The sequence below is a fragment of the Danio rerio genome, chromosome 23 (assembly GCF_049306965.1).
Source record: "Danio rerio strain Tuebingen ecotype United States chromosome 23, GRCz12tu, whole genome shotgun sequence".
Taxonomy (NCBI): Eukaryota; Metazoa; Chordata; class Actinopteri; order Cypriniformes; family Danionidae; genus Danio; species Danio rerio.
In genome coordinates this window covers 12,430,214-12,456,111 of record NC_133198.1, presented here as the reverse complement: position 1 = coordinate 12,456,111, position 25,898 = coordinate 12,430,214, and the positions used below count along the sequence as shown (strand labels likewise).

The following is a 25,898-nucleotide window of genomic DNA, read 5'->3' as shown; positions in this document are numbered from 1 at the left end:
CTAAACATAATATTTTTAATAACTCATTTCTAATAACTGTTTTTTTTTATCTTTGCCATGATGACAGTAAATAATATTTTACTAGATATTTTTCAAGACACTTCTATACAGATTAAAGTGACATTTGAAGGCTTAACTATGTTAATTAGGTTAACTAGGCAGGTTAGGGTAATTAGGCAAGTTATCCTAGCTGAAATAAAACAAATAAGACTTTCTCCTGAAGAAAAAATATTGTCAGACATACTGTGAAAATTTCCTTGCTCTGTTAAATATCACTTGGGAAATATTTTAAAAAGGGGGCTAATAATTGTCTTAAGGGGGCTAATAAAAGTCTTTTCTGACTTCAACTGTATATATGGGTTGTCAAAAGGACTGGCAGAAAATAAAACTGAAATATAAAATAATTAAGTTACTAAATAAGTATTGGGTAAGTTACTTTAAAATAGGTAATTAATTACTAATTACATAATTAAATCTGTATTTAAATTACAATTTCTAATTCATTGTACAAAAAAAATTTAACAACTAATTACTCATTATGTAAAACAACTTTTTGAGTCAGTACTACATAAAGTCCTCGTGAATATAAATACATAGATAATAAGCTCCTTTATTCTTTAAATTTGATTCAAAGAGGCTTTTAACTTTATGGATAATTTAATACTTAAGAAAAGTTCAAAATATATTTGTATATATCAGCAATTTGCTTCTTTAAGTTTACTATGCTATATATCATCATTAATTAATTGTTAATAATTATTTTTATAATTCATGAGTTAATCCTTATGCATGTGCAATCATCTTGATACATTTAACCTTTAGATGAAAATAGAAATATTTAGTAAAATATATGGCTGATCTAAAACGCACACACACGCACGCACGCACGCACACACACACACACACACACACACACACACACACACACACACACACACACACACACACACACACACACACACACACACACACACACACACACACACACACACACACACACACACACACACACACACACACAATTACTCTGCTTCTTTGTATTTATTTTTACTGTTAAATACTTAAAATATTTAAGGCAGGTATATTGTAAGTAACTGTAATTAAATTACCTAAAAAATATTTTAACTTTTTTAGAGGATAAGTCATTTAATTGCTGCAACTACAGTAGTTTCTTTTTAAACTGATTACATCCGACACAGATTAGCTGCAATGATCATCACTTCATATAATTTAGAGAAATATATGGCAATATGAAAATTACATGTATAACATACAAGTGTTATTTCACATGTCATATATGCAACATTTATTGTAAAAATGGCACCATACAAATATGTACATATGTTTAAATATATAACATGTAATATATGAAAACAAATAAAAAATATTGCTAATATATTTGATCATATACGTACTGTACATATTTGTAATTATGGTTAAAAAAATTACATGTAACAGACATTTTTACAATATTTTGACATATAAAACATATTTTATATGTGTGAAATCCAAATATGAACTTGTCATATATGTCATTTGCATATATAGCCATACATCAGATTTTTATTATGGGCTGAATAATATAATTTATAAAAGCTGTTCATATAGTCCAAAAAAATATAGCCAAAATTATTTAACCCCAAATGAATTTGAAGTACATTGAATAAATAGTAAACATGAATATTAATAAAATAATTTAAAAAACCTAATATAATTAAAAAATATATCAGCATAATCGTGATTGTAATGCATCAGATGGCTTATATGACAAACTATTACCTATGTAATTTTTTGTATTCTCTATACTTGTTGCTCTCGCGGGCGGGTTAACCTTTTAAATGCTGTACAAAATGTACCTTAAATTTTTAATGGAAAGACAGAGACACATCTATAATGTTGACATTGATTTATGTTTTTAGATTTGAGTTATTTTCCCATAAGATTTTTAGGAAGTTCATTATAAACTCTTCCATTTAGAAAATGATCACCACATGTCCCTTTCCACATCACACCTCTTTACACATTAAAAGTGTCTTCACAGTTTCCCTGAACCTCTTGCCCCTGAAAAATGGGATGAAAATGAACTATTTTTGTGAAGGCCTAACTGAGATAAACTAAAATTTCGGTTGTGCAAGTGAGAGAAATGCTTCATAAAATGACTGAAAAGTGGCTGGTAATCTTTGTCTATATGTATGAATCTTAATACTTCGCCTGTTTTGTCCTGTCAGTATCATTGCATTGACAAACTTAGCATGCAGCTGATTACATAGAATAATAATAGATAAATGTTTTAAAATGTAAATTAAACGTTACTTTATTATAAACTAAGGATGAGTTAAGGCATGTGCTAATCATGAAATAACTTTCTGATGTTCAAACAGTTTGTTTTGATGTGGACAGAACACTTTTCAATTGTTTTTCAATGTAAACGCACTGTAAACAAACGTCCAAAACAGGGTAACATCATGAACCAATGATACATTAACAGGTCATGCGTTTATTTCATTTAGCTAAAATTAAAGTGTCAATAAATACATTAATTAACAAACATTTACTAACAAGTAATTACTCTTTCTTATTTACACATGATGTAAATAACTGATTTGAGTCATGTTGTAGTTAAAGTTTGTTCATGATTAGCGCATGCCTTAACATCATTGGTTCATAATGAAGTAAAGTTTAGTTTACATATTAGTTCATCATTATTCATGCACTGTTATGGTAAATTGTTACCTGTTGTGCATCCTCTTATTACATATTGCTTACTGTTTATCCTGAAGGAATTTACTGGATTAAAAGTTTAAAAATGAGATGGTGTCTACGAGAGATGGGAAGTGATTTAGTACAAATACTTTGTTACTGTACTTACGTTATTGTAGATTTTTCTGGTATCAGTACTTTAATTCACTGCTTTTTTTCTGACAACTTTTTACTTTTACTTGTTACATTTTACACAAATATCTGTACTTTCTACTCCTTACATTTTTAAATTAGGCTTGTCAATTTCGTGGTTAGGTGTTTGGTGGCGTGATCTATATTAGTTCTTGTCATTGTGTAATTTGAGCTCCTTTTTGATGCAGTCAGTCTATTTTTGTCAATACATGCTTGAAAGCATGGCTGTTTCAGCCAAGGCTATTGCGCACTTTATGTAGGGTAGTTTATGAAGATTACTATGAGAAAGGCAAGCATGACTACACAGATAAGACAGAAGGAGACGGCAAACTAAACTTAACTGATGCTGCCCTGTTTACATGGTATAAGACACATTTTGCTTGATCGGATCACAGGTAAACAAGAGAGACACGTTCCAATTCAAAAATATGCCATGTAAATATTAGGAGTCTTTCTCTGGTCTTTTAATGTAATACCCAGTGTTTTCTTTGTAAAAAATTGTACATTTAGTACTAAAACAATCAAATACTTTCTAAAAATTGTATGCATTGAGATTTATTTTCTTTATTTCTTTATTTTCTTTAATACAGAATTTATGCTGTTTAACAGTTTTGTTCATAAATTTTTTTTATTTTTTATTGAGCATATAATTTTACATATAGGCATATTAATCTTCAATTATTTTTTAACAAATGTTTTGCAACAACAAAAGTAACTATACTGGGCAATCTATGAATAAAAATATAATGCAAAAGATCCTAAATTTATCTCGGGGAAAAAAAAGATTATGCACATGTTTTGTAGGTTGTAGTCACACTTGTGTATGTAGTTTTTAGCATAGAATAAATGTATTAACAGAATTAATGTTCATCCATTAAACAAAATATTCACAGTACCCTGGAAAAACACTTAAATAATGTAAAATGTATGAGAGCTACTAAAGCAAAAAATAAAATAAAATAAATACTGTGTGTGTGTATATATATATATATATATATATATATATATATATATATATATATATATGTATATATATGTATGTGTGTGTGTGTGTGTCATATATATATTAATATAATATATAATATATTCTATATATATATATATATATATATATATATATATATATATATATTAAACAAGTTTTAAACATTTTTAACATAAACACTGAGATATCTGTTTATACGCAATATGAAGTGTTTTATTACTGTCCAAAATATATGACTGTTTCAGACTGTTTGAATCTGTGGTTTAGTTTTGGCTTTTATGATAATGGAGATGTTGTATCAGGTTGTCAAAATTATTGACTTCGGTGAGTGAAATTATAAAAACATTAATTTCCCACTAACATTTGCAAGCTGTTGCACAGGTTCTTAAGCTTTTGCTGATTGGCCATTGTATTTACATTCTCAGCACATATGCCTGTGATTAGCTATGAAGGTGATAGCTTCACCACTGTTCACCAAGCACAAATCAAAGGCGAATGTAAACTGCTGGACCGGCAGTGGGACACGACGTAATAATTGTTTTATCTCGATTAATGATGTAGGGTTGACGTACCAAGAATGCTTGTAGTGAGTTCTTAATGTATGGGAAAGCAAGAAAACCTCCAAAAAAACATTGACACTACTCGCTGATGTAACATGCAAAGGGATGGTTTATTTACAGTTTACTGTAGTAAAAACAAAAATAACCCAAAATCCCAGCAGAGTAACAAAATAACTAAAAATAAACGACCAAATACACAGCAAACAAACAATCGATATATGTACAACCACGCTATTATACACAGAAAGGTTACAAATTGCTTACGGCACCACAGTAGCTCGTTCGCTTACCAGGTTAACTGACAGTGAATTTGCATTTGGGGCTGCCTTTTAAAGACGAAGCCCTGCCCCTTTACACTAAAGTCTTATTCACACCAAACAAATCTTTTTTTCTAAGCCTCCATTTACATTGCAGATCTTGATGGTCAATTCTGTTTTTGTGACAGTATCTGATTTTTTTTTCTGACCTGTTTACATCATCTTTTACAAGTGACCTTATCCCACCTCTATTTACACTCCACATGGCAAAGACGCAATGGCCAGGAAAAAAAGAGCAGGCGCTGACTGACAGCTGATATTTAACGTCTCCATTTCTGCTTTTAACATGCTTAAACACTTGTGCTCAGGCCCAGATTAAGAATTCAGAGGCCCCTGGGCACAATGTCTTGTAGCCCTCCTACTTGGCCACACCCCTATAGTTGAATTAAAAAATGAGATTAATGTAATTTTTTTTTAAATAAATCTATAATGTATTGTCCACATTTTTAAAAAATAAATGATATACAGTACATATATTTCTAGTTTACAAGATTTAACTTATTTTTAAAGCATTTAAAGCACACTTTGAAAAATACATATATACCAATACAACTAGTGGAAATTTATGGATTTTAATATACTTGTTCAGGTTCACTGAAGCAGTACTAAAATTTATATTTAATGGTATATTTACTGTATAACTTTTACAAACTTATAATGTATATGATTTGGGTATAACACCTCTCCAATCCAGTTCAGTTCTATGAATCTGAGTATTTCATAATACACACACCTATTAATGATTCCTACTTGTTTTCCTCGTGATAAAGAGTAGGCAAAATTTGATATGCAGTGGGGGGTAGTGGGTGGGGGGTGGGGAAGAATGAGTTCATCAGACGCTGGATTTGAACCGGGTTTATGATCGATCGTGTCAAAACATGTTGCCATGCGCTTTACGAGCTACGCCACTCCCACTGCTGTTTACCGCCCTCTTTAGTTTTGTTGTCTCTGTCAATTAAACAGTGATGGGCGGGAATCTCTACTAGCTCATTACAACAAGGTCTGCTACAAAACAAAACAATACAAAATCGGTGTGTGCAATTGACTAAATTCGCTAAATTCCTCCTTAGTTACTGTTCCTACGCCTGTCAAGCTTTCGTGCCTGACACATCTACAACGTGTATGCGCCGGTGTCAGACATTCCCAGGGATATAATTAGTCATTTTTGGTGAACAGGTGAGATATCCGAGAAAGCCAGACAAAAAAAGGACTGCAATATGCATTACAGTGGTAAATTCACGACATAATTCGCAACTGATTAGAGAATAAGTCAATCAAAATTGAAGCTAGCTTAGCCTAGCTGCCTCATACGCTGAAAATTCAACAGCTTAGCTCATGCACAGCAGGATAGGTGACATTTAAAATAGTCTTATAATAACGAATAAACCGTTATTTCTCTACTGATTGATGTGCAATGAAATATAGCGTTACTAACCAACGAGGAAACAGGCATGGACCTTGCTTCTTCATAATGCATTCATAGAAAAAATAGCCAGAAAGGGAAAACTGATGGGTTTGTGCTGAATAGTAGCATCATTGACCCATAACAATGTACAGTAAGTTTCCTATAACTGTCAGTATGTTTGTGTGCTCTTCATAAATGACTGCAAAACAGCAGCGGGTAAAGTATATTGATTGCAAGTGCTCAGTTTGTGATCACATCTCTGTTTTGTTCTGTTGATTTGTAATTTCAAATATTCGTAGTTTGAAACAGATAGAAATATAAAGTTGAGTAAAGTTAGCAACAGATTCACAGATTCATATTTTCCGAATCAATAACTCATGACCTATTCGCTATTAGTATGATTACGTTAATATTGCGAAGGCTTAAACGGAGCAGTGCTCATAATATTGGCCTGTTTCCCTCACTCGAAAGCTTGACAGAACCCCTGCGCGTAACTACGGTTGCTAAGCCATGATTGGTGGGTGGTGGTTTTTTGGTGTCGCTTAACGAAGGGTCAATTCGAATCGGAAAAATTTCCACATATGAACAAGGCCTGAATGTGACTTGAGTAAATCAAAATCCATGTGATTTTTTCCTGCTTGTACATGGGCCACATCTGATCTGTGCCACATAAGAGAAAGAAATCGGAATTAAGTCACTTGAACCATTTTAATGGTTTGAAAATTAGCACAGAATAAAGCACGAGAGTACCCGGACACAACCACCGGTAGCGCCAAACAGAAGCTTGCAGCGGTTGCCCCGCCTCCATGCTCTTCTTATTGGTCCACTGCAGTGAAACTAACATTGATGAGCTGCACTGTGTGTAAAATGACATATAAAAAATATATGCCGTTGTCACACATGTCCATCAAGCATGTGTACATTGCAAAACAATAAAAAAACAAGTAGCGAATTGAAGATAAAAACTACATTGTGTGTGACAAAATTGGCCCCTTACATCCCTAGTAATGGTGTTGTTAGTTGTGGTGATATAAGCCCTACTCTGAAGCAGGAGCTAATTGAGTTTGCAGAAAGACAGTTACACGACTAAAAGAGTGTGCTTCTGCCAATATTTTTAGAAACTATGCAAACGCTTCTGTTGTACTAACCTGGCATATAAAGTGTTGTAAAAAAATTTATTTTGGGCTAAAAGTAGTGATTTGGGTGATGAAAACATGGGGTGCAATGTGAAAAGCATGTGAATAAAGAGCTCATGATTGGCCATTTGGTTGCTAAGCAGAACCAATCCTACTTTAAATTACAAATGTGAACATTTTCTTTGCAGAACAATGACTACCCAAGGTCATGTGCAATGTGAAAGGCCGTAATGTTCATTAGGAAACACTAAGAAAAATAACACATAATAATTATGCTCAGCTGAAAAATCCTGCTCTCTCTCTTATTGAGCCACAGTATGTGTAACCATATTTTAAAGTCTCCTCTACATAATGCTGGGGTTGTGTGAAGGCCGTGTTTCTGAGGTCGGCTATGACTCATCAGCTTATCTTCTGCTAGCTGGTGTGAGTGCTTGTTCACCAGGCTGTGTGTAGAGTCTGATGAAAAGGGCTGGCCCTCAAAGTCCTTGATATTTCTTTTTATACATTCCTCACTTCTTTGGTAGGATTTGCATAAAACTTCACAGATTTGAACTGACTGTGATTGTGTCCTTAAGAAGATGGTGGAATTCTCCTTTTGCTGTGACAAAGGCAGTATCAGGGTTTCATTAATCTACTTTCATTGTTGATATTGAGTCTTTTAACGGTAAGCCCTTTGTAGATGTTACAGTGAATATTAGATGAAAGCACAAAGAAAACACAAGCTCAGACTTTTGTCCAGCTGGCAGATTTTAATCGTGACTGATTGATTAGACTGTATTTGTTGTATGTTGTATTTTTGTTGTTTGTCAGTATCTGAGTTCATTGGATGATATTTGATCCTGACCACACATTAAATTATTTCAACTTTAAGTCACCACAGCAAAAACATATAGAACTTGGATAAGGCAATCTTTTTCCCCTTCAAATACATATTTAAGGATTTTGATCTCAATTTATCTCTCTGTCCGTTCATCCGTTTATATCTAAAATTGGCCAGTAATAGAACAAATAAATTAAAATTTTCAAATAAATTAAATTCATCTTTATTTGTATAGCACTTTTACGATTGTGTCAAAGCAGATTCACAAGATCATAGTAAATTAAAACAGTGTAGTTCAGTTTTCACTCTTTGAGTTCAGATCAGTTTAGGTCAGTTCAGTGTGGTTTAATAATCACTACTGAGAGTCCAAACACTGAAGAGCAAATCCATCAATGCGCAGCTCTACAGATCCTGAACCATGCAAGTCAGCGGTGACACCAGCGAGGAAAAAACTTTACCAATTGACGAAAGTGAAGAATTAAAAAACCTTGAGAGAAACCAGGCTCAGTTGGGCATGACCAATTCTCTTCTGGCCAAACGTCTTGTGCAGAGCTGCAGTCTAGGCACCGGAGGCTTGAAAAATGGAACTCAGCAAAGACTCATCTGTCCCTTGAGCATCACAGGAATCAGTCTCATGCTCTCCGCTCCTCTATGACCATCACAAGAGCTGCTCAGGATATGGCCTGGTCCAGGACATGAAAAACATTGGGATCATTTCGTCGCTGGTCTTGGATCAAATCTGTGGCGCTGCATAGTCTGAGGGCCTCGGGATGAGTATCCCCAGGTGGATATAGAGAATAGTTCATAGTGTATATAAACAAGATGCAGAAACCTGCGTGGAGCACCTTCATGTACCATAACGCTAAGTGATGCCCTGGGTGTATGCTTTACTAAAAAGTAAATTCTAGTTTTGAATTTGGAGAATGTGTCTGAGCCTCAGACATTATCACGAAGGCTATTCCAGAGTTTAGGAGCCATAAATGAGAAGGCTCAGCCTCCTTTACTCGACTTTGCTTTTCTAGGTACCAGAAGCCCTAAGTTTTAAACTTGCTTTGCTTTTAAATATAAGTAGTGTGAATATCTTCATATATATCTGTTTGTCTAAATTTAAAACTGTAAATAAAGCTGAATTATTTAATGCATAGTTTGTGTGACTTGTGCAAATTTTTTACAAAATAGTTTTTTCCACAAAGAAACAACTATTGGCCCTATCATACACCCGGTGCAATGAGGTGCCAGATGTGTTTGGTGCAATTTGTTGCTATTTTCAGACCAGTGCAACTCTAAATTTCACGTTTGTGCCACATTGTTTAAATAGCAAATCCATTTGCGCTACTTTGTGGACTCATGGGTGTTTCGGTTTAATAAGGAGGTGTGTTAAGGTGCATTGTTGGCATGTTGCTATTTTGAGGAACTGAAATAGACCATGCTATTGACCACCTAAAAGCAGGTCTAACGTCCAGCGCAGAGCGTGTTAGTTTTACACGTATGTGAATTCAAAAGCTTACACATTGCTTAATACACACAGAATGAACAGCAATAAACAAATATCTTTACATATAAACAAATTAAAGGATTGAAATGTTACAAAATATATTATAAAAAATATAAGGCAATAGGAATTGAATAGGAATGGAGTTATGTTTGGATGTAAAGTTTTGAAGAAAATCTTTGTGCTTGACAAACTAAATTAAATATGTAGGCTAATGGATGTCTTCAGTGCGTGTGTACAACACTGTTCCTTACATCATGAAACTTCACTTCCAGACAGAAACTGTGGACATTTTTTGCTATTTCTGCAGAGAATTTTATAAAAATCTACGGATTATGTGGAATGATTTTAAGAGTATCATTACTAAAAACTAAAAAACAAAAAAAAAACTAAATTATAATACATTTTTAACTTTTATTTAATGTTTACAAAGCTTATCCAATTAGATCCACTTATTTGGTAAACAAATCTCTCATAAAATTTAAAAGACTTTACAAACCAAATTGTAAATAAATCTTTTTAATAGTAAAACATTTAAATTTTACTATTAATATTATATGACAACCATATTAATTAAATTAATTTAAAAGCTGACTTAATAGAAATTTACAGACTTTACACAACTAAATAAATAGACTCAAAAATGGGCAAAAAATCTGTAGAAATCTGTGGATTTCTGTGCACGCAGATTCCGTGTGGGCAACCAAAAAAACCTCACTTCTTTATTTTATTCTGATTCATACTGTATGTTACTTGGATGTCATCTTCAATATAAGAATGTGAGAAAATAATCTCACACCTTTCCACAGAAAAGCACATAATGAGACGACAGTAGCTCAAATGTGTGAGAAAGCTGAGTGCCTAAATCCAATATCTAGGTTAAGAGTGTGTTCTAAATAGAAGTAGTGGTCACTTCTGACTGGAAACAACAACATTGTTGATATGTTTCCCTCAGTGGCTCCTGCGTTTTAAAAAAATTCCTAGTTGATGTTGCAGCTCTAGATTGTCTTTCCTCAGTGCAGACTAAGGTATATGCAGAGTGTATAGTGTACAAGAGGAGACAAGACCTGACCTTGTCAAGCACAGTTCAGCAGCTCCAGCTCTCCTCGGGCGTGAAAACTGAACACAACAACAAGCTCAGCGACCTCCCTGGAGATACTACACACAGCAGATAAGGCGGATGACAGACTGTCTTTTTGCTTGTGTATATACCTGAAGCACAAAGTCTGATATTTTGTTGAGAGTTTGTGTGTGTGTGTGTGTGTGTGTGTGTGTGTGTGTGTGTGTGTGTGTGTGTGTGTGTAGTAAAAGCGAGGATGCAGAACTGTGGAGTTTGTGTAAAACAGAGACGTCTCAGCCATGTGGTTTGATCACTGCTGCCCTCCAATTACAAATTAGCTTCACTGATTCATTCTCATGAGGATAAACTTTTTCCAAGACGAAAAAAAAGAAAACAGCCACCCAGACCTTAGAGCAGCTTAAATAAAATGTAATAACAGCATCAACTATAACAACAACATTAAATGACTAATTACAATCTCTAATTCTATGTAATAATTATGACTTTATTATCATAAGAAATATATATATATATATATATTGTAATTGCATTGGCAGGGCAGTAAAATGTGTGTTTTATGATTTAACTAGTTTGGGGTTTGAATTGTGTATTTTGATTCAGTTTCATTGCAGTTCAATGGATGCCACTACTATTATTAGCTAGCTTTCTGCCGGCAACTATCTCTCTGCTACTCTCACATGGTCGCCCACTGTAGCTAAGCAGGGCTGTGCCTGGTCATTACCTAGATGGAGGGCACATGGGAAAGCTAGATTGCTACTGGAAGTGGTGTTTGTGAGACCAGTAGGGGGCACTCAACCTGCAGTCTGTGTGGATCCTAATGCCCCAGTATATTGATGGGGACTCTATACTGCTAAGTGAGTGCTGATGTTAAGCTAAGGTCTTGACTTTCTGTGGTTTTATGAAAAAGAGCCACCCCAACATCATAATTTGCTTCATCACTCTGTCTCCTCTCAACCAGGTGAATGCTGAACACTAGTGGTGGATGAGGAGATTCCCCCCTAAAAATGTGTATAGCGCTTTGAGTGTCTAGAAAAGGTCTATATAAATGTAACGAGTTATGCATTATTATTATTATTGCTAATAAATTACTAAAATACAAATTTATCTGGATATATTGTAATTATTTGGTATTGGTTTAAATCTGATAGAATTTCCAAACGTTCTTCATTTTCACCTTCATAGCACAGTAGATGTAACAATTTTATGGATTTATCAATTAAAATTACTGATTTATTTAACCATATTTAGGGTGAACCCAAACCGTTGAAAATTTAATGCTTTGATAGGAGTCGCCAATCCCTCTTTTGTATGATTGTCCCTCAGTGTCTCATTACATCGAACAACCAGTTTATACTGTTTTCATGTGAGATCAAATACAAATACACATACTTTTTTATGATTTTGTCATGACATCCAGTCAGTGACATTTACTGTAGTCAGGCGACACTTACCACAGTGAGCATTTAAAAAAGTGGAGATGTCGGTTTTTAGAAAGAGAAGTTGGCAAAGACAATGTAAGATTTTAGAGATGATTGGACAGGATTTTGCATTTATTTTGTTCCAATTCACTAGAAAACTGTTATGATTGATTATGAGTGTCTCTTGTCATTTTGACACTTTTGCACAAAAACTCACTTGTCACTTTATAAGGTACACCTGACCAACTGCTTGTTAATGCAAATTTCTAATCAGCCAGTCACTTGGCAGAAACTCAAATGCATTTAGGCATGTGGACATGGTCAAGGTGATCTGCTGCTTTTTAAACTGAGCATCATAATGGGGAAGAATGAGGATTTAAGTGACTTTGAACGTGGCATGGTTGTTGGTGCCAGACGGGCTGGTCTGAGAATTTCAGAAACTGCTGATCTACTGGGATTTTCATGCAAAACCATCTCTAAGGTTTAAGGAGAATGGTCCAAAAAAGAGATAATATACAGTGAGCAGTAGTTCTGTGGGAGCAAATGCCTTGTTGATGACAGAGATAAGAGGATAATAACCTGACTGATCCTACATGATAGAAAGGCGGTGGTGTAATGGAGTGGGAGATATTTGCCGGGAACACTTTGGGCCCATTAGTACCAACTGAGCATTGTGACAACGCCACAGCCTACCTGAGTATTGTTGCTGACTATGTCCATCCTGACCAACATGTCCATCATGACCACAGTGTATCCATCTTTTGATGGCTATTTGCAGCAGGATAATGCACCATGTCATAAAGCACGAATCATCTCAGACTGGTTTCTTGAACATGACAATGAGTTCACTGTACTCAAATGGCCTCCGCAGTCACCAGATCTCAATCCAACAGAGCATCTTTGGAATGTGGTAAAACGAGAGATTTGCATCATGGATGTGCAGCTGACAAATCTGCAGCAACTACGTGATGTGCCATGGCAATATGGAACAAAATCTCTGAGGAATATTTCCAGCACCTTGTTTAATCTATGTCACGAAGAATTAAGGCAGTTCTGAAGGCAAAAGTGGTTTCAACTCAGTACTAGTAAGGTTTACCTAATAAAGTGGCCGGTGAGTATATATTATTCCTAATATATTTGTAAATAGAAAAGGCATTTACTTTTTTAATATCCTATTTAAGTATGTAAATGTTTATTTAAATTTAGTTTTGACCTTAACATACCATTGACTGATGAAAATTTGCATATAGACTTTTAAATTGAGAATTTGAGAACACTTCTTTTAAATTATTGTAACATTGCACTATTGCTGTTTTTTATTCAAAATAATGCATTCTCTAAGAGCATAAGAGACTTGAGAACAATCTTACTAACCCCAAACTATTAAACATAAAGCAAGGTGTCTTTCATATGTGAGTTAATGTATTAGGTCCCATGCACTAATCGCTGTTCCGCGCAGTCAACAGATCTGACTGTCTCAGCTCTGCTTTTGCTGGGCGCTTCAAAGAGCAAGTGTAGTTAATATTGAATGCGACGCCGATAAAAAGAGCAGGTCTCACTCTCAGCATACCTGCACATCTCAAATAATCCACAAGCTCATTTCTCATTCATAAGATCCAGGAGCCTGAGTTTATTGTGCTGTTGGTGATTTTAGAACTGCTCGATGAGACAGAGTTACCCGGGTGTGTGTGTGTGTGTTTGTGCTGAACAGTAAGTGAAACCATGACCATGTTGCAGATTAAAGATGGAGAGAAGGGAAGAATGGAGAAAGAGTCTGAGTGGGTGTGAATGAAGGGGAAACGGGGGAGGGGAGGTGAAAAAAAAACAATGAAGAGACACAGAAGGATGAAAACGACTTCAAGTGACTCACCGGAGAGTAAATGAGGATGTTTAAAGAGCAAATATATATATATATATATATATATATATATATATATATATATATATATATATATATATATATATATATATATATATATATATACGTTTGCCAATACTCACTAGGCTATTTTTCAGTTCTGAACCATTGCACGCCCACATAAGAGCCAGAAGGGCTTTTCGCATTTGTGTCATTCTGTGATTAGCTTGACGTATGCAATCATTTTCAGCATATATGAATACGGATGGTTAGGTTTATTATGGGCTGGATGGAGATTGGATGACATTAAACATAATAATGAAACAGCAAATACAAAAAATATAGCATAATTTAATAATAAACAAACCATTTGTTAATATGTCAAATTGAAAAATGCCTTGTTATACTTCTCAACTGAAATAATGGAGAGGTTTATTTTATCTAGAGGGAGTGAGCAAGGTATCTTTATGCAATCACAGTAACCTAGTTTGCTCCCAAGTTGTGATGTACAGTAGATAAAATATAAGCAAAATTATAATTATACTCGTCATAGAGATGTATTTAGACTAGGGACGATACAGTATTGTGATATATTTATATATTGCATAATCAATATTATCGTGATAAATCAATATCAGGGGCACAATATTGTGATAATATCGTATCATGAGTTAACCTGTGATTCTCACCCCTAATTTAGACATGTATTCTCTAAAACAGTGGTTCTCAAACTTTTTTCACCAAGTACCACAAAAAATTGTCTCTCCAAGTACCACCATAATGACCATTATTAAAAAATAGCATTGTATGCCTAATTAAGCAGCTACAGCTGTGCACAGTTTAAAAAACGAGGCTGATTAATTCATATTATTAAGAATATGTATTATTGTCAGTCACTTTAAACATTTTAAATAGTCTGAACATACTGTAACTGTGCTTGCAGGTTAAAAAAAAAAAAGTAAAATGAAAACTGCTGTATTCAAATCTAAAGTATTCATAGTAGCCTATTCATCAAAACCTGTAAATGTTGCTTGGACCTCATAAATGTAGGCTATATGTCATATTCATACACTTTCTAACAAATCTTGAAATATATGTTAAATGTACATTTGACAGGGTTCATACAGGCACAGCCTAATAAAAATCATGGAATTTTAAGCACTTTTTCCACCACCTATTTTTTATTTTCAAGACTGACATGCTATGTATTGAAGACCTGAAATGTATTCTTAGCAAACCATAAAACATTGCATAGGAATTGATACAAATAAAAACCATTAATAATAATATTTATTAATCATATATTAATAATATAATAAACCTGCACTAAATGTTTCACAATCTTTTTTGTACTCAAGTAAAAATACTATTACACTGCTAAAATAACACAAATTGTAGTAAATAATACTAAAATATGTCACTTTATAAAAAAATCAGATTTTCATTATGAAATCACTTTTAAGTGTAAACCTGATTGAATGTTTTAATTGCTTAAATCCCAAAGCTACATGTATAGGAATTTGCACTAACAAAGGAAGTATGGTCGATTTTTCCTTTCATGACAATTAATCTTTTTCAATAGCACTGGGCTGGTATAACTAACACATAATCTTTAAGGCCATGGAGACACTTTTTACCTTTAATTAAAGGTTTATGTATAAATCACACAAATACCTCATCCAGAAACATTTCCAGCATAATTCTGTTCTCGTAAAGAAATAAAAAAGTTCCACCTTTCCTAAAAGTAAGTTTCATTTCACAATATAGCCAAATAAGAAGAACATTAGCATTGTCATCGATCATGCATCAATCTAATTCTAAATTCTTGATAACTTTGAATACTTTTGACTAAATTTAGTCAAGGAGCAAAGATAAATAATGTCTACTTTAATAGAGGTCACGAATGTATTCAATCTGAGCACATACGCGATCATGAGAGGTCTTGCAGTTCATTTGAAAAAGCCTATTTAAGAGCTTGCATTTCTGTTTTAGTGATTTGCGTACATAATTGCACTTTCGTGTTAAAATAAAGCACTCGCCACATTTGCAGAAACGAGTTATTGCGCAATACCTCAGAGGCGAGACGACTCGCTGTCAGAGAGCGAAACGTGTATGTAGGTCATTAAATAGGCAGGAAATATGTTCGCGATTTAATTACTCTGCTAGACATCTCTATAGTGAAAACATCCAAGAAGCATTATTCCAACAAAACATTTGTTTTTAAGTTGTTTTTTTCTGTCTCTGCAACACAGACAGCCTTTGTCCCGCCCTTACTTTTCATGCAAAACTAGACAAGGCCGACTGTAATTGGCCACTTTTCATGTCAGTCAAATCACGCTTCAGGATCAATTCTTAAACTTCGGAAAATGATTTTTAGCAGCTTACGACACATTGTACTAAAATAAACATTCTAAGCACAGCGTTGTGATTACATGCTGATCACATCGATATTATAGTACGCATCAAAGGATTAAAAGTGTTAATTGTTTATTTCATTATTTGGCGATTCCTCTACGTACCACTAGGAGGAAGCCCGCGCCGCACAGATTGAGAACCACTGCTTTAAAAAGTTAAACCTTTTCCTGCAGTGTAATCAGCCTTGGCTGGTCCCTAAAGTGTATGATCACACCAGTGTGATGAGAGTGTTCAGAGCGCAAGTCATCAACTGTGGAAGTTCAAATCTGACTGTGCGCTAAGGCACAGAAAGAGTTGTGCAGTGCTGGTCATACATCACAATATATCCATGCTTTCAAACAAATTCACCAACAAATTCACATGCCTTTAAACAAAGACACCATTTATTTTAGGTGTCAAACATTCAAGTACACATAACGACAAGCAAAGCATACCATTTAAGGTTTGTAAAATACACACCGATATCTATGGAGAGGACAATAAAAATTATTTATCAGAATTTACTAAAAGTTACTCAAATTTTTTTCTCTATTCCTCTCCCAGATAAACAGTTGCTTACCGTCATGTATTTTAGCTAAAAATTATGAATAAACATGACGAAAATCTAGAAGCTTGTATCTCTCCTGCTGTTGATAGAAGGGATACAGCTGCAATTGAAAGTTTGTAAGTTGTGTTAATAAATTACACATTAATTATATTTTATTAGTGTCTAACCCCCAAACTCGACCCTAAACCCAAACCTCACGGTATTGTAAAAATATTATTTGTTGTATAGTGTCACAAAAATTATGCTATACTGATGATTGTATCCTCAGCTTTATCTTATTTAGAATTCACCGCGCTGCAGGAGATGGTCAAGTCTGGATGAGATAAGGTGAGGTATTCGTGTCAATATAGTATAATATAATAAAATACAATATTATTACATTATGCTACATTGACATGAGTATGCTCAGCTGTATCCCATCTAGCTTATAAAATACAATTAAAGCCTAATTAATAAATAACAAAAATACTTCTTGTTGTGAGGTGGTTAAGATTTTCTAGCAAAACTTAATCACATTAGTCTCCTCAATTATTTTAAAACCAATTCCAGTTACACCTGAAATACGCGCTTGGGTTTATTTCCTGTAAGTTTGTCATTACCAGGTTATCAAACTAAAATGATTGACGTGTCTTATTGCAAGGTGTTCGATAGCACTCTTTTAAAAGAAAATAGAAAGTCCATCCATTGACCACTGGCTGAAAGATTTAACACATTACATTGTACTGGAAAGAATTGCCCACAGTTTAAAGGGCAAATTAAAGGAGTACCATCAAATTTGGGATCTGTTTATACAATTTTTGGAAAAAGACCATACAATGGCACAAGCAAATACTCATGCTACTGGTTAATTGATTGTTATGTGTGTATTTTTGTATGTGGAATACAGTGCATGTTTTTCTTTGCCTTAACCCATGTATAACAACATTGACCTGTTAAACTGAATTTGGATGCTTTGTGGGAGGAAGGGGGAAGAGTTCAAATGTAAACAAGTGTAATTTCATGTTAAATTTCAAGTGTTTTTCTCTACAAAAAAAAAAATGTATAAATACTTTTCGTTAATTTACAATTGCAGCTGTATCCCATCTAGCAACAATGGTGCTGCCCATTACGAATCATATAACAAATAATAAGATTAATATTAAGCTGTTTAAAAGACTGAATAAATGTTCTATCACTTATTTGAGAATGGGAGTATTTCACAATATGATAAATAGATGATAGATCATTGGGGCTGGTGGGTGATGTGATCAACTTGACGATCAACAATGGGAACTTTAGATGGCAATGGATTCTAAGTAACGTCTACAATTTAAAAAATCATGCAGGAGGGTCAGCTGAAGTATTTAAAACTCACGGGTAAAAGGGCTAAAGGTAAAAAAATGAACCAGAAACAGTTTAATGTACTTTTTTATTTACCCTAGAATATATCCCTAGAATCAGAAGGTTCTTATTGACCATATTTGAAATGCTCATGAATATTAATGAGCTCTGCTCTGATGCTCTTGCAACTCAGGGCCTGCTTTCTCACTCACAGACACACTCACAAAGTTTGATGTACTTTGAAATAACCATATGAAATAAGAATACTTCAATCATTTTTAAAAAAATAGTCAGACCATACTCTGTGTTTGTGGTGATTGTCTTTTGTAGTGCTGTTGTTATGACATTGTTTAGTAGTCTTATTTAGCTTATGACATGACAAAGTGAATTGCTTCATTTTGTTCATTATTTGTTCATTGCATTACTTCAATTTGATCAACCTTTATATGCTCCATTTAAGCCAAATAAAAATAAATTATTGAATCTCTTACCACAGTTATGCTGATGACACTCAAATCTACTTAGCCTTATTGCCTAATGATTTCAGCCCCATTGACACCCTCTGCCAATGCATTGACAAAATTAACAGTTGGTTGTGCCAAAACTTTCTTTAGTTAATTAAAGAGAAAACTGAAGTCATTGCAATTGGGAACAGAAATGAGGTTTTCAATGTGAATGCGTACCTTGGCTCTAAGGGTCAAACAACATAAAAAGGCCAAGAATCTTGGTGTGATTCTGGTATCAGATCTGATTTTCAATATCATTTTCAATGTCATGTCAAAGCAGCAACTAAATCAGCTTACTATCTCACAAACTTCGCAAGAATTAGATGCTTTGTTTTATTTATAAATTATAAAGTATTATTACTTGTTTATAAATCCCTAAAGGAACTATAGTACCTCAATAAATTACAAATATGCTCACTGAATACTGAATTCTGAAACCTAACTGATCACTCAGATCATAAGGATCAAATAAATTAGAATTTCAAGAGTTCAGTCAAAGCAGGGTGAATCCGCTTTCAGCTACTGTTGGAATCAGCTTCCAGAAATGATCAGATGTGCTCCAACATTAGGCACATTCAAATCAATACTAAAAACACATCTTTTTAGCTGTGCCTTTACTGAATGAGCACTGTGCTACGCTCGACAGATCGCACTATTATGTCTTTTTTTTATAACCTGTTTTAACATGTTTTTAACACATTTTATTCTTTGTTGTTTTGTTTTCTTATACTTGTTATATTAGGTTTCTTGTATTCCTATTTATGTAAAGCACTTTGAATTACCATTGAGTATAAAATGTGCTATAAGATTAAACTTGCCTTGCCTTATCTAACTATGACACACACAATTATGCTGTTTAGTGCTGGCATCTTGTGGAAAAACTAAGTAGTGCAAAAAACGATTCAAAGCACACATGTGAGCTGCTTATTCATTGGATGCACAGTAAGGAAATCTGAAATCTGATTCAGTGCAAAGGTGTACTGTTTAAATATATATAAATATATCTCAGAGAGTTAAAGTTATAAACGTTGCTGGAGAGAGGATCTGCAGTTGTGGCAGATAATACACTCTCAACAATCACCATCTCACACACAGATCCCTTCATTCTCTCCTGTGGCTTCTGTGCCTTTAATTAATGCCTTTAGCTGCTTTTCTTCGCTTTCTGGATTTAAATCACTTCTGGTTGAATATTAAGACACTAAGATGCGTGCGTATACTGTTTAATTATCACAAAATAGCAATCAATATTTGCAACTAATATTAATACATTAGAGATTAAAACTTCCATTGACCAAAAACTCTTTTTACCATTTTTAATGCTGTTGTAAATACATCTGTTAGTGTGCTCCCAGATGGGTCAAAGGCAATGTGTGATGATTTTCTCAGATTTTTTATTAATAAGATCAGTAATATCCGATTGAGGATTTCTCTATCTGCCTTTGATCCTTCTGTTGCCTCTGTTTGCTCTGCTGTTTTTAGCCAGTTTGAGGCAACTACTTTTATACAGCTTAAAGAAAGAGTGTGTCAGCTAAAGCTGTCTGGTTATCAATTGATGTTCTTCCACCATACTTTATAAAGCAAGTATTTGACACAGTGGGTCCCTATATAACAGCTATGATAAATCAATGTTTTAAAACTGGTAATGTACCTGATATTTTAAAGCATGTCACTGTAAATCCTTTGCTGAAGCAACCAAACTTAGATCCATCTATTTTAGGCAATTATAGACCATTTTAAATCTGTCTTTTATTCGGTCTGTGTTTCACTGTTATGCAGATAACACTCAAATTTACCTGCCTTTAAAACAGAGTTTAAGTGGATTGGAGACTCTTATGTCTTGGCTGCCGGATGTGAAAGCCTAGTTGTCTTTAAACTTTCTAGATTTTAATGAGAGTAAAACTGAAATAATTGTGTTCGGGCTGTCAAATTATTCTAGGACACCACTAGTAGATCTTGGTGAATCTGGTTTTTCTGTGAAGCCTTGTGTCAAAAATCTGGATGTTATCTTTGATGATGGCTTGAGATTTGATAAACCGATTAACGCAGTGGTCAAATCCTGCTTTTTTCAGCCTTGACTTTTAAAAACAGTCAAACTTATTTTATCTAAAAGTTTTGAAAATATTACTTTTAGATTGGACTATTGTGATTCACTATATTTTAGGATCAGTCAGACATATCCCACCTACAGTTAGTTCAAAATGCTGCTGCAAGGCTTTTAACCAGTACCAAAAAGTATGACCACAATACACCAGTTTTGCGCTCTGCGCTGGTTGCCTATACACTATCGTGTCACTTTCAAATATCCTATCCTGGTTTTTAAATCTCTAAATGGCCTAGCTCCTTCCTACCTGTCAGACCTGTTGACTGAACATCAGCCTGGTCGGTCTCTTTAGTCATTCGCAGTAGTTGGTCATACCTTGTGGTATGCTCTACCCCTCTTTATTAGGTCTTTATCATCGCTGTCTGCTTTTAAATCTAGGTTGAAAACTAACCTTTTTGATTGGGCATTTTATCAGAGATAATTGTTTGTTTTAGCTATAATAACTTTCAGTGAGATTTGTTTGTTTCTTAGCTATAATAACTAAGAGTGAAATTTGTTTGTTTTAGCTATAATTTTATACTTGTTCTTTCTGATTTGTATTGTCAACCTTTGGCTGTGTATAATTGTAACGAAGTGGCTGACACAGAGGGATCCATTTGCAGTATATTTATTAAACAGAGTTTAATAACTATAAGCACACAGATGGTATGCATGTGCGAACTCACATCAAACACAGTAGTAACAAGTCGAAGGGCTGGCGGCAGGCAAACACAGGGTGAGTATGCAGGCATGGGTCAGAAGCTGGCGGCATGTATCAGAGTCAGTAATCAGGCTAGGGTTCAAGGCAGGCGGCAGGCAAGGCAAGGCAAGGCAAGGCAAGACAAGACAAGACAAGACAAGACAAGACAAGACAAGACAAGACAAGACAAGACAAGACAAGACAAGACAAGACAAGACAAGACAAGACAAGACAAGACAAGACAAGACAAGACAAGACAAGACAAGTAACAGTCCAAAGTAAGCAACAGGAAAGCAGGCAAGACCGTGAACCACTCAGTAGTGTTAGCCGGGGCAGAACAAGACTTCGCACTGAAGCATGTGTGAGTGCTGCTTATATGTGTGTGCCAGGTGATTATGAGATGTGCTGCAGGTGTGTGTGTGAATCAGTCAGTGGGATGCCGTAATGCTTAGAAGTCCGATGATGATGACCTCTGCTGGCCAGTGAGGGTAATGACTGGGACTGAGTCGGTGACAATAATTATGCTATATGAAAAAAATTGACATTGACAAATAATGTATTCCCTCTGCTTCAGAAAAATATTGACTCATTAAAGAGCAGTTGGTTTGCCAACTTATCTTATCTGCCCTTTTCATTTTATTGTCGATAGCTTTAAATTAATCTAAAATCGGCTGATAAATATTGCCAACCAATACATCAGTGCAACCATAACAATAGATTAAACCAGGTTTACCAAAGTTTGATTTATGAGATTTCTTTACACATCAGAAATTGTATTTCAAAAAAGTTATAAGTGATTCCACTAAAGCTTCATGTGTTAGATTTAAAAACATAGTACAAACAGTTACATTTAGTTTTTTTAATAGATTTTAAAATGTATTTTATTTTTTGTGACCAAAAAGTCAAAAGTGACAAAAGTCCTAAGTCTTAAATCTAAAACTTAAGTTTTAGGAACAGTATATAATAACTTGACTTTTAGTTGATCATTTCATATCAGAAGTGGCTTAGGAAAGGCAAAACCCTCTAGATTAGGCTTATTTTACCTAAATAAAATATGCCTGGTTTTTTAAATTATTTAATTAGTAGAGAAATGTCTGACTCTACTTGGACAAAAGTTGTGTCAAATAATGTACAGCATAAAATATAAAGTCATGGTGCAGTGGAAAAATAATTAATATTGTGTATGACTCCCATGAGCTTAAAGGACTGCATCCATACATCTCTGCAATGACTCAAATTACTTATAATAAAGTCATCTGGAATGGCAAAGAAAGTGTTCTTGTAGGACTCCTATCAAAATTATTTAGATTCATCTTCAATGCCTCCTTCTTCATCTTACCCCAAAAATGCTCTATAATGTTCATGTCTGGTGAATGGGCTGGGCTGAATTTGCCCTCTCATGTGGTTTGTAATGTAATGGGCAGCATAAATGTCTTGATACCTCAGGCTGTTGATGTTGCCATCTACTCCACATATCTCTCGCAAGCCCCCATATTGAATGTAACCCCAAACCCTGATTTTTTCTCCACCAATCTTGACTAATTTCTGTGAGAATCTTCGGTCAATGTGGGTTCCAATAGGTATTCTGCAGTATTTGTGATGATTGGGATGCAGTTAAACAGATGATTCACTGAAAAAATCCACGATATGTTAATATTTGTTGCTTTCACAACTGGGATCGATGACAAGACTTTTGGCAGTTAGTGTATTAATATTAGTAATTGTGAAAATTATGTTTTTTTTTCAGAATGTGTTGATGAATAGAACAGTCAAAAGAACAGGATTTACTTGTAAAGATATAAAATTCATGCTGAACAAGCAATATACTTAGAGTGACTTGGTAAATAGTATTTTCCCACAATATGTTTTCAAGATGCATTGTTTACCTGACTTTTTTTTTCTCTTTTTTCGCTAAAGTCTAAACTTAAACAGATGAAAGATTTTCTTTATAAGCTTATTTTGAAGATGAGTGCCAAAGGTCATTATCTGAATATAAATGGATTATAAATATAGATGGAAATTCTCAAAATATTAACCTGTCAGATGTTTTCGGCGGAGGGTTTTCTGCCATATTATGAAGTTTCCAGTAAGACTACTATCAAAAATTTAGTAATATCAACAACAGAGAGCCATCTGACCTGAACCTGACCTATAACTGTGACATATAAATCATGAGCAAGAAAATTTAATTGCTATTGACTTTCTAAAGCGCTGTGGTAAAAGAGAGAATAAAAGAACATTGAAAGAGTACATATTGATCACCGTTCTCCTGCCTTCCTTTGCAGGTACAGTAAAGATTTCTGGAGTCAAATGCTGAACTGAATGAGACAGTTAGTCAGTTCAGCGTTTAACTCCAGAAATCTGTACTGTACCTGCACAGGAAGGCAGGAGAAGGATGATCAATATGAACAGTTTATAGTAAGTCAGTTCAGGTCAGCGTGCAATTCTTGTTGGCTTAGTCTTTTATACTCTATTGTGACATACATTTTTTTAACATATAGTGTTAAATTGTGGGTTTAATTTTATTTATTAGAAATGTATTGAGTGATTGTGATTTGTTATCGGTGGATCTTGTGTGATTGACAAGTTGATTCTGCCCTCAGGCTTGTAAAAACCGATCAGAAAAGAGATGTTGAAGAGGGAGATATTTTAGACTGTTTTAAGTAGCAAAATACCATTTTAAGAAGGTAAGTAGGCTGTATAAAGAAATCTTGTTGTGGAGTTAAATTTTTTATGTTTTTTGTTTAGAAAAGGACAGTTAAATGTAAAGTGTAAACCAAAAAAATGTAAATTTGGTAAGTATTTACTTGATCTCATATTTTTACAAAATATTCGCAGTTTAAATGTATCTTCAACTGTATTTTGCCTATGCACTGATGTACAGTACCTTACAAAAGTCTATAAATAATAACTTTTTTACCAACATCTAGTTTATCATTTGAAAAAGTGGCAGAAGGTAGATTTTCAGATGAATCATCTGTGGAACAGCATCCCAATTATCACAAATACTGCAAAAGACTTATTGGAATCCGCATGGACCCAAAATTCTCACAGAAATCAGACAAGTTTGGTGAAGGAAAAATCTTGATTTGGTGTTACTGTACATTCAGTATGGGTGTGTGTGAGAGATCTGCTGAGTGGATGACAACATCAACAGCCTGAGGTATCAAGAAATTTATGCTGCCCATTACATTACAAACCACAGGAGAGGGCAAATTCTTCAGCAGGATAACGCTCCTTGTCATATTTGAGCCTCCACATCAAAGTTCCTGTAAGCAAAAAAGGTCAAGGTGCCCTAGGATTGGCCAGCCCAGTCACCAGATATTATTGAGCATGTCTGAGGTAAGATGGAGGAGGCATTGAAGATGAATCCAAATTAATTGTTTTAGGACAACTTTGATAAACAATTTTATTCCACTTTAAACGTTGACTACTGTAGGTGTTGTTTTGAACATCTCTGACATTGTATAGACAAAAAACGGAAGAATTAAATCCAGCTCAGAGGACAATGTCCCATATCTATTGCTTTGGTATTTTTGGATTTCTTTGGAACTCAAAGCATTTTTCTGCATTTTTTTACTCATTCTCATACTTTATTGCATACATATATATTGTGAAATTGCAGGAATAGCCTTTAAATTTGAGATTGAAATCATCTCTTACCAATTAGCATACTCTAAGTCCTAATTAGTAGTCGAAAATTTAACGAATGTGTCCTAATTTGTCAAAGCAGCGTCACATAGAAAATTATAGTAAATTGAAACTGCGTCAGTCCAGATTTCAGAGTTGAAGTTTAGTTTAGTTCAGTTCAGTGTGGTTTAATATTCACAGTTGAAAGAGCAAATCCATCAATGCACAGCTCCACAAGTACCGAACCATGCAAGCCAGTGGCGACAACGGCAAGGAACAAAACTTCACCAATTGGTGAAAGTGAAAGAAAAAAAAACCTTGTGTTGGGCACGACTATTTCTCCTCTGGCCAAACGTCTTGTACAGAGCTGTAGCCAAGGCTAGAGAATGTTGGACGTCCATCGTGGAGAAGCTGTAGGTGAAAGAGGTCATCAGCTGGTGTACATGCTGGCCCTTTAGGATCAATGCGAAGACTCGTCTGTCACTGGGGTCTTTTAGGAATCAGTCTCATGCTCTCCACTCCTCTATGACCACCACAGCAGCTGCTCAGGAAACGGCCTGGTCCAGCATTATGGAAACCTCAGGAATAATAGAAAATAGACTAACATAAGCGCAGTTGCTGTTCAAAATTATAATGTCTTTTGAGAAGTCTTCTCAAAATAAAATCATTTGGATTTTAAAAGTATTTGTGTTTTATGTGTATGCTAATTCAAAGACATGTGTCTTTAATCTAGTTT

At 34.4% G+C, this 25,898-nt stretch overlaps 1 protein-coding gene across 1 annotated transcript in view; it reads left to right on the top strand.

Annotated features, from left to right (window-relative positions):
* The window catches only part of phactr3a (phosphatase and actin regulator 3a), a 113,627-nt gene that overhangs the window by 7,136 nt on the left and 80,593 nt on the right, over positions 1-25,898 (top strand).